This window comes from Onychostruthus taczanowskii, unplaced genomic scaffold (genome assembly GCF_017590055.1).
Source record: "Onychostruthus taczanowskii isolate IOZ18803 unplaced genomic scaffold, ASM1759005v1 scaffold22, whole genome shotgun sequence".
NCBI lineage: Eukaryota > Metazoa > Chordata > Aves > Passeriformes > Passeridae > Onychostruthus > Onychostruthus taczanowskii.
Genome location: NW_024499462.1, coordinates 2,441,515 through 2,458,503, shown reverse-complemented (window position 1 = coordinate 2,458,503; position 16,989 = coordinate 2,441,515). Strand labels below are relative to the sequence as shown.

Here is a 16,989-nt window from a genome sequence, read left to right as displayed (position 1 = left end):
TTAGCAGGTGTTCGTGGGGTGTGGTCAGGGGGCTGTGCTGGTGTGACCCACATGTGATGTGTCACAGCTCTGAACGCTGCAGCTCCTGGTGACCTGGCTGTGACCAAGGTGCCATGGGCCACAGCTGCTGTGGCTATTTTTAATTGAACCTTGAGGAATTCTCACATGATTAATAGCCTTTTGCAAGGTAAAAGAAGTCACTGTTTTCCTGAAAGTACCAAACAGTATGTTTCCTGTTGGCATTTGTGGGGTTTTTAATGAGCTCAAACTGTGCAGTGTTCTTCAATTAACTTTGATTATACTTCTGTATAATTTATTTTGAACAATAACTGGAAAATTAGTTTTCATTTAGGAAACAATTGGAGCTCACTGTGTCTTGACCTTCTATAAACTTGTGTAATTTTAAATGAAGACAGGATTGAATTTTATTAGGGATGAGATGAATGTACTTGGGAACAGAATCTGTCTTTCCTTCCCAAAAATGGCAGGAAGATTGATGGTGATGAAACTAGACAAAAACAATGGAAAATGAATATTTTCATTATTGTAGGATTTCATGTAAGAGCGAGCAATCAGATGTTAACAGAAATAGAAACCTTTGGAGGCATCTGCACTATGTGATAATATTTTATCACATATCACATTTTCTTTTGTGCCTGATAGACAGCATTAGTTTCTGTGCTGCTGGGGAAGAGGAAGGATAGCTGGAATGGCAAATAATATAAGAAGGGATGGTGTTTTCTCAGGGTCCTGATGCTCAGTGCAGCACATCTGCTCCACTGGGGTCATTCAGAGATATATTTAATAAAAGTCTGTAGAAAGTGCACAGCTTTCAGATGGTGTTTTCATTCACTATTTCATTGCAGTTACTGTTCCTCCTGTTCTATTTCTAAGGGAAACTTTGGATTCTTTTGAGTTCCACTTGAGCTTCTCTGACCTTGTTAATGCTGTAGGGACTGATGTTCATCACAGTCAGCTGGCAAAAATTTCTCTAAAATGCCTTTTTTTTTTGGTCTTTTTTTTCCTCTCATTAGGAAAGACTCTAAGATGTAAGCAATAAACCAATAAACTTCTCATCAGAGGCAGTATAAACCTCTAAAAATATCTGGATGCTTTCTACATGGAAAGCAACAGAGCAGTGAAATAGATGTCACAGTGTGTTTGGGACATGCACTTTGGGGACATAGCTGTGTTTTGATAAGTGATTTGTGGTTTTGGGAGAAGGGAAGAGACAAGGCAGGTTGGAAAGATGCCATGTGTGTCATTCCTGAGAGGGAGAGTAGTGTTCCTATAGTGTGCAAACTCGCTCTAGATCTTTCAGTGCTATAATAATGGGAAAAATGTGCTTTTATGCAGAGGTCTAAAAATTTCTAAAAACCCTTTACAGTGTCTTAGTTCTGAAGGACTTGTAGATTTGAGACTGTTTTGTTGGTCACAAATTAATTTCAGGTCTAAGCTTATCTCTTGGGGCCTGTGTTTGGTTTTTTTTAAATTAATTGTACATCATACCTTAACCCATTGATTAAAACTCAGAACCAAGTATGTCACCAGCCTCAGACCTGGCATGTGAAATGGCATTCCAGCTGTACTTTGCTCAGTGGGGAGCTGCAGGTTGCCCCTGGACTCACTTCAGGTGTTCTCCTGCAAAGGCCAGGGACAATTCCTGGGAGGGTCTGGAGCAGAGGCACAGGATTTATTTCAGTCTGTCGACTCAAAAAAGAAAAAGAAAAATCAATTTTAATCAATTTTAGTAGGGAACTTGCATGTGGGGCCCTAGAGAGTGGTGTGCTGCTCCTTATCCTTAATTTCATGGAGTGGTTGTGAATTTTGGACCATGCAGCCTGAGCTCTTGCTAAAATATATAAAATTTGGTGCTGATACTTTTTCTAAGGAAATATGGGTACTTTTCCAGCATATGCTATCCAATCATAGATGCACATTTGCAAGAGAATTTTTCTCACAGCTGCATTGCAAGACAAATTCCCAACAATTCGTTTGAAAACTGTACATCGGAACTAGTTTGCTGTGGATGCTGTGGACTGCAGTTCTTTTAGCACTCTCTAAATCCTGTGGCCTGTAAGCTTCTGGGAATGTAGGCTTTCTGGGTGGGGATCATCCAGGTGCTTTGCAGCAGTGACTCTGGTTGCCTCAGGAACGTGCCTGCAGTAAGAAGGATTAGAAGAAAGCAGAATGTCCAGCTGGAGAGCAGAGGTGATACATGAGGCTCACGGCCTTTTTCAGCAGCTTGCTGATGTTAGAAGACTGTGTAATCTTTGTGGACAGTTGATTTCTGTTATAAATGTGGTGATTTAAAAAGATAATTAGTTGTCTGGTATGACCTTGGAATTGTCCCCACCTTTGGGGAGAAGAGTGATTATTACAGCATTTATTTTAGACAGTTTCCTACCTTATTTTCCCTTACTCTAACATGTGCTCCCTCCTAATCACTGCAAACACAAATGTCATCTTTGGGAGAGGGACTGGGAATCCTTCTTGAGTTTCAGAATGTCATAATAGAAGGAAGTGAGGAAGAGGGCAATGGTCAATGCAAGAAGAACATTTCCCCCTCCTTGAAAAAATGCCTATTTTCCTTCAGCATGCATGAGGCATTTAGATAATGCCTTAAGGACATACTTTAACTTTGATTGGCCAGGTCAAGCGGGACTAAATGACCACTTGCAAGTCCCTTTCAACTAAAATAGCAGTAGCTTTTCTTTCTTCTCAGTAGCATTATGATTATTTCGTGTTCCTATTGTGAGAAACGTTATTTATTTACTTAATCATTTGACATCCACTTCAGTAACAGCTCTAAACAAAATCTGGATTTATCCAGTGGTAGGCGTATGGTTTGCTCTTGTTTATACTCCTTATACCTGTCTCTATGGTATAACAGATAGTCAACTTTTTGAAACAGTTCTTTTAAGTCAGATGGGCTGTTAGATTCAGTTTTCTTTGGCTACAGCAAATGATTCTTGTCTGCTTGGTACCTTCCTTTAATTTAGGTTGTTTATAGCAAAATGGGGTGACAGAATACAGGTCAGTGGAAGATTTAGTTTCTGAAATTGTCTCAAGCGGTTCCCTCTCTCACCCTGCCTACCAAAGAACTCAGAATGGTTTGGGATGGAAGGGACCTTAAAGGTCATCTCATTCCAACACCTCTGCCATGGCACGGAAACTTTCAACCAGACCAGGCTGCTCCAAGTCCCATCCAACCTGGCCTTGAATACCCCTTACAGAGACCCTGTCAAAGGGAGATATGTCCTAAAGAGGCTGGGAGAGGGAGCATGGCTGGGACAGCTGACCTGAACTGGCTGGAGGGACATTCTGTACCACAGAAAATCCTGCCCAATACAGAAAATGTGGGGAGCTGGCCAAGGGGGGCCGCTGACAGGGTGACAGAGCCAGCCAGGATGCCCTGCAGAGAGGATCCCTTTAGAGATAAGAATTTCTTATCCCTTTAGAGATAAGAAATTGCCCTGTGGCAAACGAGAAATCCCTATGGCAGCACTTGGGGCATTTCAACATCCCCAACAGAACCATCCCACAGTGTTCCATCTCATCCACTCCCTGCCAAGGAAAGGTTTCCCTGCCTGGGGCAGGTCACTCCTTCCCTGCTCTCTGACAGCCAAACCAAGTGGGAAGCTCAGCACATGCCCCACACTGCACTCCCTGCTCCTGGTGACTCCATGGTGCCTGTCCTGCTGCTTGGTGCTCTGAGTGTGGTTTCCCCCAGAGGTGCCCAGTTCCCAGAGTGATGGCAGCATCTCCAGCCCAGCCTGGCCCCACATGGGGTGGGCAGAGGCTGCCCTTAGGCATCACCCCCCTCCCACTGTGAATATGACCCCTGGCAGACAGATGAGCTGCAAAACAAGTCTTTACTGGTTAAATGGGAATGAGGAGTGTAGGAGAGGGCAGGGCTGGGGGTCTGGGTGTAGGTCACTGGCTCAGGGTGTCTTCTGGCCTGGGTGCTGCATCACCGCCGTCGTCTTTTCCTCGCTGGCTGGGCCATGGTCCTGCGGGAAGGTCTCTTAGCTCGTGGGGGTGCTGGCTGCTGCAGAGCTCTTGGCCTGGCTGCTGCCAGCTCCCTGGTTTTGGGGTTCACATGGATGGTGATGACACTTGGTGGCTGCCTCTGCAGTGCCCCCTCCTCCATCTGGGCCATGTGGGGTGAGCAGGGTTGGGAGGCAGTGGGTGGGCTGGCAGAGAGGGTCAGGTTGGGGATGGCAGGGATGGGATCCTGGCTGTTCCTTTGCTGTGCCTCCACAACCGGCTCCTTGGGATGGTCATCTTCCAGCAGGCATTCACAGAATTCAAGGAACTCATCCAGGTCCTCAGCTGTCAAGCTGGGGACATTGGCAGCCAAGATGGTGTCCTCATTGTCCCCTTGCTGTGCCAACTCTGCTTGGTTGTCAAGGCAGCCGCTGTCCTCCAGGTACTCAGACAGTTCTTCCAGGAGAGCATCCAAGGTGGGGCTGTTGGGGCTGTTGAGGTTGGTGTCCTCGCTCACCACACTTTCAGGCCAGGCAAAGAGATGGGTGTCGGTGCTGTCCCCTGCCTGCTCAGGAATGGGCTCTGGGGTGGCAGCTGGTTCCTCTCCAGGCAGGTCCGTGGTCACCACTTCTGAAAATGGAACAACAAGAGATTGAAGCTTTCCTCAGTTTGTCTGCTGGTGCGTGGGCTTTGCCACCCCCCAAAACTTACCTTCAGGTTCCATTGTAGTTGTGCCAGCTGGTAGAGCCAGGGCAGGTTGATGGTGGATGTGGAACACACTAGAGCCTAAGGGGTAAAGGGCCTCTTCCTGGACCAAAGCTCTTGGCTGGTGGGGCAGCAGTGTCCCCATCACCACCTGCTGTACCCAGCCATAGGCAGGGGGACAAACAGCAGCCCCGAGGGGCAGCTGCACCAGCTGGGGAAGATGCACCACAGAGGGAAGATGAACCACCTGCCCCAGGGTCCCTGGGACCCCCTGCCTGGTAGTGGTGACTGGGACCAGCTGGTGGGAGCCAGTTTGGAGCTGGACAGGCCCAGAGGACAGGGGCAGCCTGGGGACAGAAGGCAGCTCCCAGGCAGCTCCCAGGGAAGGGAAGCTCACGCCAGGCACCTTCACCACTGTCACCTGGAGAGGGAACCTCTCTGTTGGGGGAAGCAGAGAGGGGTGATGGGGTGAGATACTGGCAGGCAGAGCTACCTGGGGTTACCTGGAGGGCAGGAGCCCAAGGAGAGGAGCAGGACCCTGCTGCTGTACCTGCCATGGTGCCTGGGCAGCCTAGAGGGTGCTTGGGACAAACACAACTCAGGGGTTCTGTCACCAAGGCGACTGTTGGGGCAAACAGTGTTCTGGGGGTTCCATTGCCATAGTTGTTGTTCTCACCAATACCTGCTCCAGCCAGCATGGTGATGGAATGAGAGCTGCTCCCCCCTTAGTGCCCACAGCCTGCAGCCTGACGGTGACAGCAGGAGACATGGGTGTGCCCTGGCATGGCCAGGAGCCCCCTGTTTCCTGCCAGGCCTGTCCCCACGGCCAGCACCAAAGCTGCTGTTGGCTCCAGAACAGCCTCCCAGGAATGCCTCGTTGTTCCCAAAGGGAACAGTTCCCCGTGGGATGGCCCAGGCCCCCTCTGGGCCCGGCACAGGGAGAGCTGTCCCTCGCCCACTCACCTGCTGGAGCTCCATCAGCCGTTCTGGCAGTTGCCAGGCTCCAGTTCCACATCCAAGGCGGTTGGGGAGCCCTGCCCTGGCCCCACGGCCTGGCCACCCCGAACACCCATGGGCACATGGGGCACCATCCTGCTGCTGCTTGGGAACATGGGAATGGCTCCAGGCCCACGGAGGGCACCCAGGAGCTTCCAAATCAGTCCCTTCTTCCCCTCCTGGGCTTCACGTGGGGCTGACACAGGGCTGGGTTTGTTCTTCAAATGATCCTAGAGGATTTTCCTGTGGGAACAGCTATCAGTATGGAATTGGTGGAGGATACTGGGAGGAATGTGACCCAGGTCCATACTAATTTCTGTCTGGTTTTCAGAGCTGCTGAACGCAGTTCTGCATGAAGTAAAACACAGGCTTTGGTGGTCACTTCCTCTGAAGACAACCACAGAACTGGTAACAGCTCTCACTATGTCCTAGGCCGCTGTTGTCAGAAATTGGGTTTAAAGTAGTGTGGAAAGGCATTTCAACATCTTCTTTTTGCAAACATTTGATCAAAATGTTGTGGTATGTTATGATAAATTGAGTTCTGTTTTATTTATATCTTAATTTCATACCTTTGAGTAATTTAAACTTTGAGATCCATTTAAAAATTAATTCCATTAAAGTGTGACTCTTCACAGCTAGAATATAGTCGGATCTGCTATTTGAAAAAAAAATGGAGGATGAGTTGTAAAATACCTTGGCAAGTATAATTATGTTTTTTGCAGTTCTGGATGGTGCACTGGGTAAATCCTGCAGTGCTTTGACACAGAAACCCAAGTTCAGATTTCTGCTGTACCTCTGAATTTGCAAGATGGTTTGATGTTTTATTTCACAACAGGAAAGGAGTTTTGTCTGTTTGGTGGCGTGTGTTCCAGTGGGGTTTTAAAATGTATTTTTATTCTAGTTGTTTATTCCCCTTAAATCTTGTACCTTTTTCAAGTGGCTGCAGTAGTCTAGTCTAGGTCAGCTGCATGTGCCAGCTGGCAAGGCAGAGCCCCTGGAATACCCGGTGTGAGGATTACTGACCTCATGGGAGCTCTGGGGTCTGTGTGAGGAGGTGGGTCGTGGTGGGGAACTGCTCTCAAATCCTGCCTTGGGCTGCTGCAGTGGCTGCCGAGTGTTTCCTGTGCCTGAGGGCTCCCTGCCCCAGGTGTCTGCAGAGAACTGCTGGCATTGTCAGTGTGCATGGCAGGGCAGCACCTGAGAGCAGCAGGTCTCTCCACCAGTTGCTGCAGACTCTGCACAGCACCAGAACCAAATTCTTGGAAAATTGTGGTGACCACATCTTCTTAACAACTAATAGCTCTCTGTGCTTAACGGCTCATAAGTGTCAAAACTTAGCTACTGAACATTTCCAAGTGTATACACAAAAATGCAGAGAACATTTGGAGGAGGTTTTGTGCAGGCATGGGTCTGTGGGTTTCCTAAATTTTATTTTCTTGGATTTTGATTTTAATTCTGTTGGTTTTTTCTTACAACCAAAGCTCTGTAAAAAGGGTCTGGAGCACAAGCCTTATGAGCAACAGCTGGGGGAGCTCAGCCTGGCAAAAAGGAGGCTCAGGGGGACCTTGTGGCTCTGCACAACTCCCTGCCAGGAGGGGACAGCCGGGGGGGTTGGGCTGTGCTGCCAGGGAACAGGGACAGGACAAGGGGAAAGGGCCTCAGGCTGGGCCAGGGGAGGCTCAGGTCGAATATTAAGGAATTTTTTTTTTTCTTGTGATGAGGGCTGTGAATTCTTTGCATGGGCTGCCCAGGGCAGTGGTAGAGTCTGGAATGCTTGGAAGTGTGCAAAAAAATTTGTGGATATGGCACTTAGGGACATGGTTAGATGGTGAACATGGTGCTGGTTGATGGTTGGACTTAATGACCTGAAAGGTCTTTTCCAACCTTAAGGATTCTGTGATGATTCTAAAAGGGTGTTCAGGGCTATCACAGTACAAAAGCAATGCTTGGATGGTTTAGAGCTATTCTTGGAAACACTTCCTTTGATCTGCAGAGGTGAGGAGTGGCAAGTGCTCAAACATCTTTGAAACCAAAATCTGGCAGTTTTTAAAATATCATTAGAAATTACTCTGATTTTCCAGTATCTCATAGTAAGTTCACTGGATTTCATAACTGACAGCACTGTAAAAATCCATCATGAAGACACAACCTTGTAGGAACCCTCATCTATTGTTTCACTGAGTTGCACATCAAAATTCATAACTGTTGAAAACAACTGTGAACCACAGACATCTGTGAATAACTGGGAACTTACTCTGACATCAGGTAGTGAGCCGAAATACATCCAAATGCCATATTCTTTTTCTGGCAATGAAAAAAAAAGGCTGCCTGCTGCATTTTGCAAATACCATCTTTGATGATGGTGAGCTCACAGTGAGACTGTGTATGTGTGTGAAATATTGGACTTTAGGATGTTGCTTCCTAGTGTTGAAGAAAACAACAATGGCATAGAAACTGTATTTGGAGAGCTACAGGTGTTGGAGGAAAAGTAATATTAACTTGTAAAGCAAGTTGATAAGGAAATTATGAAAATTTTTAACATCAGACCCGACAACACTATATTTAGATTGAGTTTATAACTTAGGATTTAGGAATGTGGGTATAGTATAATTTTTCTTTACTACCTAGATCTCTGCCTTCTCTTTCAATTCCAATGTTGGAATTGGTTAGGAGCCTCTAAAAATTGCACAGCATCCTGTTTAAAAAACTGAGCTTCTGGGCCAACTTCAGGAAAAGATTCGTCTGTGAAGCTGCAAAATAGATTGAATAAACTAAACTCTCTCCAAAAGAGCAAAATGAATACCCAGTCAAATAGACATGCAGCAGGAAGTGGTGTTTAACAGCAGATCATCAAGTTAAGCAAATTAAATATTTTATTCCTTTTCTCTCCTACCTCTAGGAGTCATTATTCTTCCCCTTTGTTCCCCTTCTCTGATTCTAGTCCTAAAACCTAATTTTTCATGTCAGTGGTAAAGGCTTTTTGTAACAGATCTGATTGCACGTTGCGTGCCACATCATCTCTGTAACATTAAGGAAAACAATTCTAAATAGTGTAAAACAGTCATTTGCAATGCCTTGTGTTATGTGAGTGGCCTTCGCTGTGTTGTGGGGACTGAAGGTTTTCTAGACTTGTAACAGTTAGCAGAGCAAGGCCCTAAGTAAAAACACACTCAAATAGAAAAGGGATAAAGAGAGTAAGTTATTTGGCAGAGATAATATGGTGTGTTGTTTGCAGATGGCTTCTTACAAGGAAAAAAGTGAGTGAAAGTTACAGCCTCCAGGCTTGCCTGCTTCTTCTGAAAAGACAAATAGTGTTGTGGTTCACTCAGCTGCAGATAGTTTTTTATTTGGTTAATAAACTGAAGTGTATCCAAAACTCTGGTTCAAAGAACAAGCAAGCCACCCCCCCTTGTCCCCCCGCAAACTTGAAGCAAACTAAGAGATTCATGAACAGTTGCCAGGAAACCATTTATAATATATTTTTTTTTATCTATTGTGATTTCTGCAAATATTTTGATTATTGCAGTGCCTAGATACTAGTTTTCTAAATGTAAATTTTATGCCTTAATTAGGCACCATTAAGCATTTTTTCCCAAACACACAGATTAAGCATTTCAATATGCTTTTCTAATTGCATTAAAAAGAAAAAGATCAAGCTGTAAAACTGCCTGGAGTCAGTTCTGTGTGTACCCACACATGCAGCTCTCATTAATGTCAGAGTTAAGTGTAGAGGAAAAGAGAATTAAATCTGGGATGCACCTTATTAAAATGTGTGTAGGTGTTTAAACTTAAATCTGTACTGGTTACTGGAGGAATGCTTGAAGAATAAGGTCTGGTGTAGATCCAAGGCACAATAATAATAATTTCCCCAACTCTCCATGTGCAGGATTCATCGTGCTTCCCTTCAGGCATGTTCATGGGAGGCTGAATAAGTGCCTTTCATTCCCAATTTTCCCTTGGGGATGTGCCTGCCCAGGAACTGGAGCAGCAGGGCACTGGCACAGGTGGTGTCACCTTGGCAGCTTTGGGCAGATGAACTTGATGCCCTGTGAAGGCTGACCTAGAGCAGGGAGTAGACACAGTAAAAGAAGAAAGTAGGGATTGAGTAACACTTGTCTTGGTGCAGAGCGTCTTCCAAGGCAGCAGAGGTTTAGTGCAGCTTTGCCAGCTGGTGCAGCTGATGTGTGGGATCCCCGTGCTTTGTCTGCTGTGTCACGAGGTGGGAGTGGTGCCTGTGGCTCATTCCAGAGAAGCTGAGAGGAACACTACCTGCAAATCCATCTCCTTTGGGATGGTTCAGGAATGGTCTCATTCTAACTGTGCAAGCGTTGACACCTTGCCTTGAGTATTTAAGGTTGTCAGTGGCAGGTCTGTGGTGTGGGAGCTGAGGGCTGCTCTGCTCTGCCCGGTGCTTGGGCCAGGCTGGAGACACGAGGTGGTGCTCATAATGAGTTTCAGTGAAAAAGGTTCTGAATTCTCCACTAGATTATGAAATACAGGGGCTGAAAACCTGCACAAGGCAGTTTTATTGTTTAATCAAATAAAGCTGTGCCCTAAAAAAAATGGAATTGTAATTATTAGTCCTTTTCTGTCTTGGAAAACCAAATTAGAGCAATTTTCAATAGACAGGGTTATTTCAGGCCGTTATAGGCAGGATCTTTTGTTAAAGAACATGTTAAAAAAGAGAAAATATCATCATTTTAAGGACTGTGACCTCCTCCCCTCCATTCTTCTGCTTGTTTGGAGGTGCACTTTAATCAGACTCAAAAGACAGAGAATAAAGGAAGATTAAAATACACTGTCATAGAACAATGCAAATTTCACATTTTTATTAAGTGGAGCTAGCACAAAATCTGGGTACTTCCAGTTTCATATTAAAAAATATTTTGAAATCTTAGGTGGATATAAATAGCATCTTTTTTTTTTCTTTTTTTGTGTTGGACCTTGCTGAGGTGCCATGAACTGCTGCTGCCCTCTCCATTCCTTGCTTTTCACATCACCATGGGATGATGGAAATAGCAGTCTGTTAACTTGCTGCCTTTCAAATGTATTTATTATTCCATTTTGGTATGCTAGCCTTTGCTGATGCTTTAAATAGTAGTGGACACATTTTGTGTTGTTTCCCTTCAGGTCATTAACATTTACTCTAACTGCAAGTACATATAGAACTGATATTTATTTGCCATGACAAATTTAAACTGTCTCTTGCCCTATTGTTTCTTTTATTAACAAGGAGCTAAAATAGTCTTAAAAAATTACATAAACCAGTAAAGCTTACTGTTAGCAAAGTCTCCCTTGAGCTTTGACTAGGATATTGTTATTTATAAAGCAAAGCAACCCATCAAATAATTATTTTTTTGCTTCAGTTTAAAGTGCAGTTAAGTAATGCAGTAAATATTAAATCCATTGATGTATGCTTTACATTTTATCATATTCAAAGTGATCCATGCACAATTAGGTTTGTTTGAATTAAAGTCTAAGAATTATCATGTTCATTTAAATGCAATACTATTAGGGAAAAAAACTCAAAGACAACCTAATGTTTTCTCATTCTTTCTATGTAGTTAATTTAATGCCTAATAAAATTATATGTTTTTCTAATTTTTACAAATAGCAATTTATGACTTAGGCCCTATGTTTGCTCACTGAGCTGAAGCAAGACTGGAAATGGATCCCTGGAAGTAGAATATGAGGTTTTTGTAATTTTGAAATGCTTTAAAACCAGTTTATTTGTTCATTTTCAAAACAATCTGCTGAGTCAGCTTTCTGTAAGCTAACTTATTAAAACAAGTGAGTGTGGTTTGCTGCAGACTGATTTTGGGAACACAGGACTCGGTGCTTGGGAGCACTGTCAAACAGACTGGTGACTGATGCCTTAAGTTTTAGCTTTTATATTTTTCAGATTCTGTGCTGCTTTAGTGTGCAGTTCTGAGCTTCACACAAAGGGTTGGTGAGCTCTCCTCACAGAGCAGGGAGACAAAACAATTCCTTCTCTAGCTGGGGACCAAGGACAAATGATCCAAATCTCAGCCCAAGAGCATAAACAATGGTGGGCTGAAGAGAGAAAAACAAGCAGGATGGGACTGCATGGGCTGGAGCTGGAATTGGACTATGAACTCCAATATGCAAATGGAGCAGAACTGATCACATTGAGAGACCCCCTGACTGGGAATCCATTTTGTGACCATTTTGGTTCACCTTGGGTGCAGCCCTGGCTGGGCTCTTGTGCTGCCCAAGGCGCATCCATGGAGGCCTTTTAATAAATCCCTTCTTTATTCTTTAACTCAGTCTGGCCTCTGTTTTGGGTCAGCCTTCTCAAGGCATCAGTTCTGGTGACCACAAAGGGACAGAAGGCATCTGGAAAAGCCCCTGGACCACAGGAACACCCAGCTGGTTTGTGCAGCCTGGGTTCTGCGTGGTTCAGGGGCACTGAGGATCCTCGGAGCTCAGCAGGGACAAAGCTGGACCAGGACTGGCCAGTGTCATGGCTGGCAGATCCCTGTGGTGGGCCAAAGGTCTGCCGTGCTCCAGGGGACTGAATTCCAAACGCAAGCACTGCTGGGGTAAGGCCCTGGCGCCAGGAGTGCCCCGAGTATTATGCCAAAGAACCAAGTGTGTGGTGGTTCTGTAGCCAGACTGGCTTGCACGCACATAGCTCCCTGTATGAACAACTCAAATTCCAAGGGATGACTCATTCCCTCGAGGAAATCTGTGTTTTTCAGAACACGTATGTGTTTCAGGACAAATCTGTGTTTTTCAGGAGATAGCTTTGAACACGGTCACAGGAGAGGAGGGGAAATATAGACAGAGGCAATTCTATTTTTTTAACCTTGTGGGCTGATCACCAGTTCTGTTTCCTCAGTTATTTAACAGTTACTTGTGAAATTGGAAAGGCTGGAGGGACTGCTGTGGGATCAACATTTGTGCATCAATTTTGTAAACAATTTTAAGCAGAGTAACATGCGGCATGTTCCAGGGCTCCCACATGCTGGTTTTAAATTATTCTGCCTCTGTTTTAACAGTAAAATCTTTTCTGAGAATGGAATTAAGTAGTATTTGGCAAAAATGTAGTAAGGGATTCTCTTCACCGCTCCTCCTAGTTTGTTTCCTGAGAACTTTTCCTGTTAATCATGGCACAAGAGAATAAGATTTACCCTTAATAAAAACCAGATTAATTGTCCAGTTCTGTTGGTATCTTTACCACAGAGTTAATTTATTATTTTTCCTGCAAAAACAAAAGAACTATGTTTTTCTTCGAAAATAAACTGACAAAATAGCGTTCCATAAGTAGAAAGGACGTTTAGAGCAGTTTGTTTAAACTTATGCAGCAAAAGAGAGATGAATCCATCTAATCTTTTGGCAATTAAAAATGAATGTTACATTAATTAGAAAAATTTCTCAAATGAATTATTCTGAAATTGAAATAATGATCTGTACTAAAGTATTCCTTTAAAAATGTATGTATTTTTGATTACTTAATGTATTTTTAATAGACTGCATTCTAAAAATATTTTTAAAAGCACAATTTCTGGAAGAATTGAAACACTGCCACTTATTTCCATTTCTCTGCTTCGCAGTATCTGAGGATTTGTGAAGTGCATTGTGCATTAGTTATCCTGGTTTCAGACACTGCATTTTGGTTGTTTATCCATCCCTGGATTCTGGTTAATTTTGAAGGTTATATCCATCAGGAGGTGGTGGCAGCTGTTAGGTTCATTCACAAATTCTAGCAGGATGTGTGCTACCAAGAAATGTGGGAAAGGGAGGTCATTTCCCTACATCTGATACTGTCAGGATTTCAGTATCTGTTAGGTTCAGCTCCATGTGGAAATAACACATTAGCTTGACTAAATCTCTTGACTAAGTCCTTCATTAAGAAAATACATGATAAAAATAGCACGAGTAACATCATAATTGAGAATTTCTGCTCACATTTCAGGAAAGGAGAAATACAGCCATTTAATAGACTGTGACCTTTAAGTAGTACAAAATACTGCTTGAGGCAGCACTGCTGTTCTTCTGGACCTTACATTCAGCCCTTTTTAAATGTATGGGTGAGGGCCCTGGGAGGGGACACCCAAGGTGCTTCTTGGGAATGTCCCCACTACTGTCACTGTCATGATTTGTAACTATGGATGAATCTCTCCAGTGTCCAATTCCTTGTGAATCCAGTTGTATTTCTGCCTTCCCCTCACCATGCTGTGACAAAGATTTTATTATTTTAATTGTGTGGTATGAAAAAGTAGTTAATTTTATTTTTGCTCCTGGTGGTTACAGTGGGTGTCTTATAGCTCTTGGATTTTGAGAAGTAGCAAATAATGATTTCTTGTTCCCCTTGTGTCCACTACCATAATTTTATTGGCCTTTATAGTATTCCTCATTGTCTTCCTTCATGTTACAGGGACAAAATTTATGTAGTTGCCCCCAGACCTGCAGCTGGGAGCAATTCCTGTCCACGTGGGCTGTGTCTCTACCTTACTTCAGCCTTTCTCAGTCTGCTCTGAACACGACAGCGATGCCAACCTTGTACCTCTCCCTGCAGTCCCAAAAAGGATGGGGTTTTCCAAAGTCTCCTCACTGGAATGGGGTCAGTTTTGCTCAGACAAATGGCAAGCTTGCTGCAAAAGGAGCTTTCTAATTTACTAAACAACTTGTGAGTTTAGACCAATGTTACTGAATGGCTCCATCTGGCAGAAAATAGTCTTTCCTGCACTAAACCATCCAGTTGTGATTTTTTTTTTTCTTTTGTGAGCCAAATAGATAGAGAGGAGGAACCACTAGACTCAGAGAGTGATACCACATGTTGAGGAAAAATAGGTTTATGTGAATTAATTTGGGGGAGGGCCTCTCATTTGCTAATGGTGAGGGTCAGAATTGCAAATCTGTTCATTAAATACAGGTGGGGCCCAGTTTTCTGCTTTGGGGGAAATGTCTGAACCAGTAGCATGTCTTCTCTGATCTTTGGGAGAAGAAAGCAGAGGGAGTTGGCTCCCAATTCTCAGTGACATTTGATATAATTTTTTCCTAGGACAGTTTATTGAGGTTGATCTAGTTCATTAATGTTTCATTCCGTTCTTGTCCAACTTTTTTCAGCCCAATCCCTATACTAACCTTAACAATTCAAGGATCAAAATTTTCAGGAGGTAATCCTATTTGACTTCTGATAATCCAATGTTGAGGCACACAGTGCAGTAAAGGCTTGTAGGAAAGGCATGGAATAACTCCATTTACACTCTGGGATTATGTGCAAGATGCTCTTAGAGTATGGGCTTCAAAATGGGAAGCCTTTAATGTTGGATGGCCCTTGTAAGAACAGTTTACAGATCTGAAATTAGATTTTTCAGGAAAATAACCACATAAAAGCTTTTTTTCAATATCACTCTTCCATCTAAAAAAGGAGTGAAAGAGGCAATTTCTCCCCTTTTCTGTATTTTAAGTCAAATGATAAGTCACAAAGAACTTAATTAGCAGCAGTACATGTGAGACAGGGACCATAGGCTCAATTTCCGTAATTTCCAGACAGCATTCTCTGTGTGTAAAGAGGTATCATCACACTCTTCAGTGGAGATGGAGCAAAAAACAAGGCAAGAAATTGTCTGTTTTTATTCCAACTCCAAGGTCTATTGATCTTCCTCTAACCTCTATAAAATCATTTAATTAAAAAATGTATATGTTTTACTCAATTCCTATGCTACCTAAGAAGCAAGTGATGTAAATAGCATATTTTTTCAAATGAAAAGGTTAATCTGGTGGGCTGGCTTAGTGCTGTGTTGTGTCCCAGCAGCAGTGCAGGGCAGTTGTGTCATTCACGGGCAGGTGCGTGGCCATGGAGATAACTGAAGAAGTTCCTTGGGACCTGCAGGTGTGTGGGCCACACTTTTGAGCTCACAGTTCATATAGAAACTTTTTTGTGTTAAACCAGTGAGCCTTAAATGTTGAGGTGAGATGGAAAAGTTCCTCAGGCCACGGTGTGGACTCTATGAGATTTTTAAAGTCTCCTTATTTAGATGAAAAATATTTTGAGATTTCAGTAATCTGATATTGCTGTAAATTTGCCAACAGCTGCTGTAATCTCTCATTCTAATGACATATAATCAATTTTCTCTCTAATGCAGGGGAGCAGAATTATTGAGATGTAAATGCTCGTTATTTATAAACAGCTCAGTGCATCACAAACATCATCTTGCTTATTTAACATACATTCCTCATCCTAGTCTCTCCTGGCTAGTGATTTGGCCAAGAGGAAAGAACCAGGAGCCATATCCCATTTCTTTAGTGTTTCCTAAACTTATGTGGTCTCAGCCAGCATTTCTGTCCTGATGGACATTTGTCCCCTGTAATCTTCCTCTGAACTTAGTTGTGTCTGTGATATATCCTTAAAACATTTAATTAAAGCCTGATGGGCATTCACTTGCTGAACTTCTCCTACCTTCCAACAAATGACCTTTTTTCCTGTCCTCTTTCTCCATTCTGAGCTGTGATTCTCAAAATAATTCCTGTGGGTATTTAACATAGATGCTGATCATATTTGTGCAGGGGACACTTAATAGGAACATTGTAAACATCTGTCTTTTCTTAAATCCCAGCCTCTCATAATTTGTGGCCCAGTGACTTTCTGAGCCAGAGGCAACAGTTTGATACCTCTGAGTCCTTGGATGGGTTTTTATTGCAGGACTTTAAGCAGTGGCTTTGTAGGAGGTTTATGGTCCTGAGGTAAGGACCCAGTCACCTGGTGTGACTTGGACACGCATTTGGTTTTTTCTCCTGAACTGAAGGATAATTGGGTACCTACCTCTTCTTGCATTGGAAGAGGCTGTGATCAGTAATTCCCTCATTTTCTCCACAGTAATTATAGTTTCTCAAATGTAATTAGAGATAACTGCAGAGTTGGAGTTTTTAGTTTGAATATAGTTGGATTTAGCTAATTTCCTGAAGTTTATTTTTTAGAGACTTGTTCTCTAGAATTTGCAATTGGTAAAAACGAAGAGTTACATATGCATCAGAGGAAAGCAGCTATGTATCTCCAAGTAGGAAATGTGGATTTGTTGTGTGATGTTTCAGAAATAAGCATCCAGTTGTTTAGGACAAATTTATTTGTCATTACAAGACTTAAAGAGTAAAGAAAAGTGCTGTGAGTCATAGGTGTGCATTCCTCTTATGTTAGTGTTACTAAATTAATTTCTGACTTTAATATTGTCTTTATAATTATTACACTCTTTATCTAAACATTAGATAAAATGGAAAAATCTCTTTTTGGTTGCAATTTTAGCCTCTCAAGTTGCTGATATGTATGAATTA

General features: G+C 43.2%; 1 pseudogene; it reads right to left on the bottom strand.

The window, feature by feature from the left end:
- LOC121336184 overlaps positions 1-5,673 on the bottom strand; it is a 70,438-nt pseudogene extending 64,765 nt beyond the window's left edge.
- Between the last annotated feature and the right edge of the window lie 11,316 nt (positions 5,674-16,989).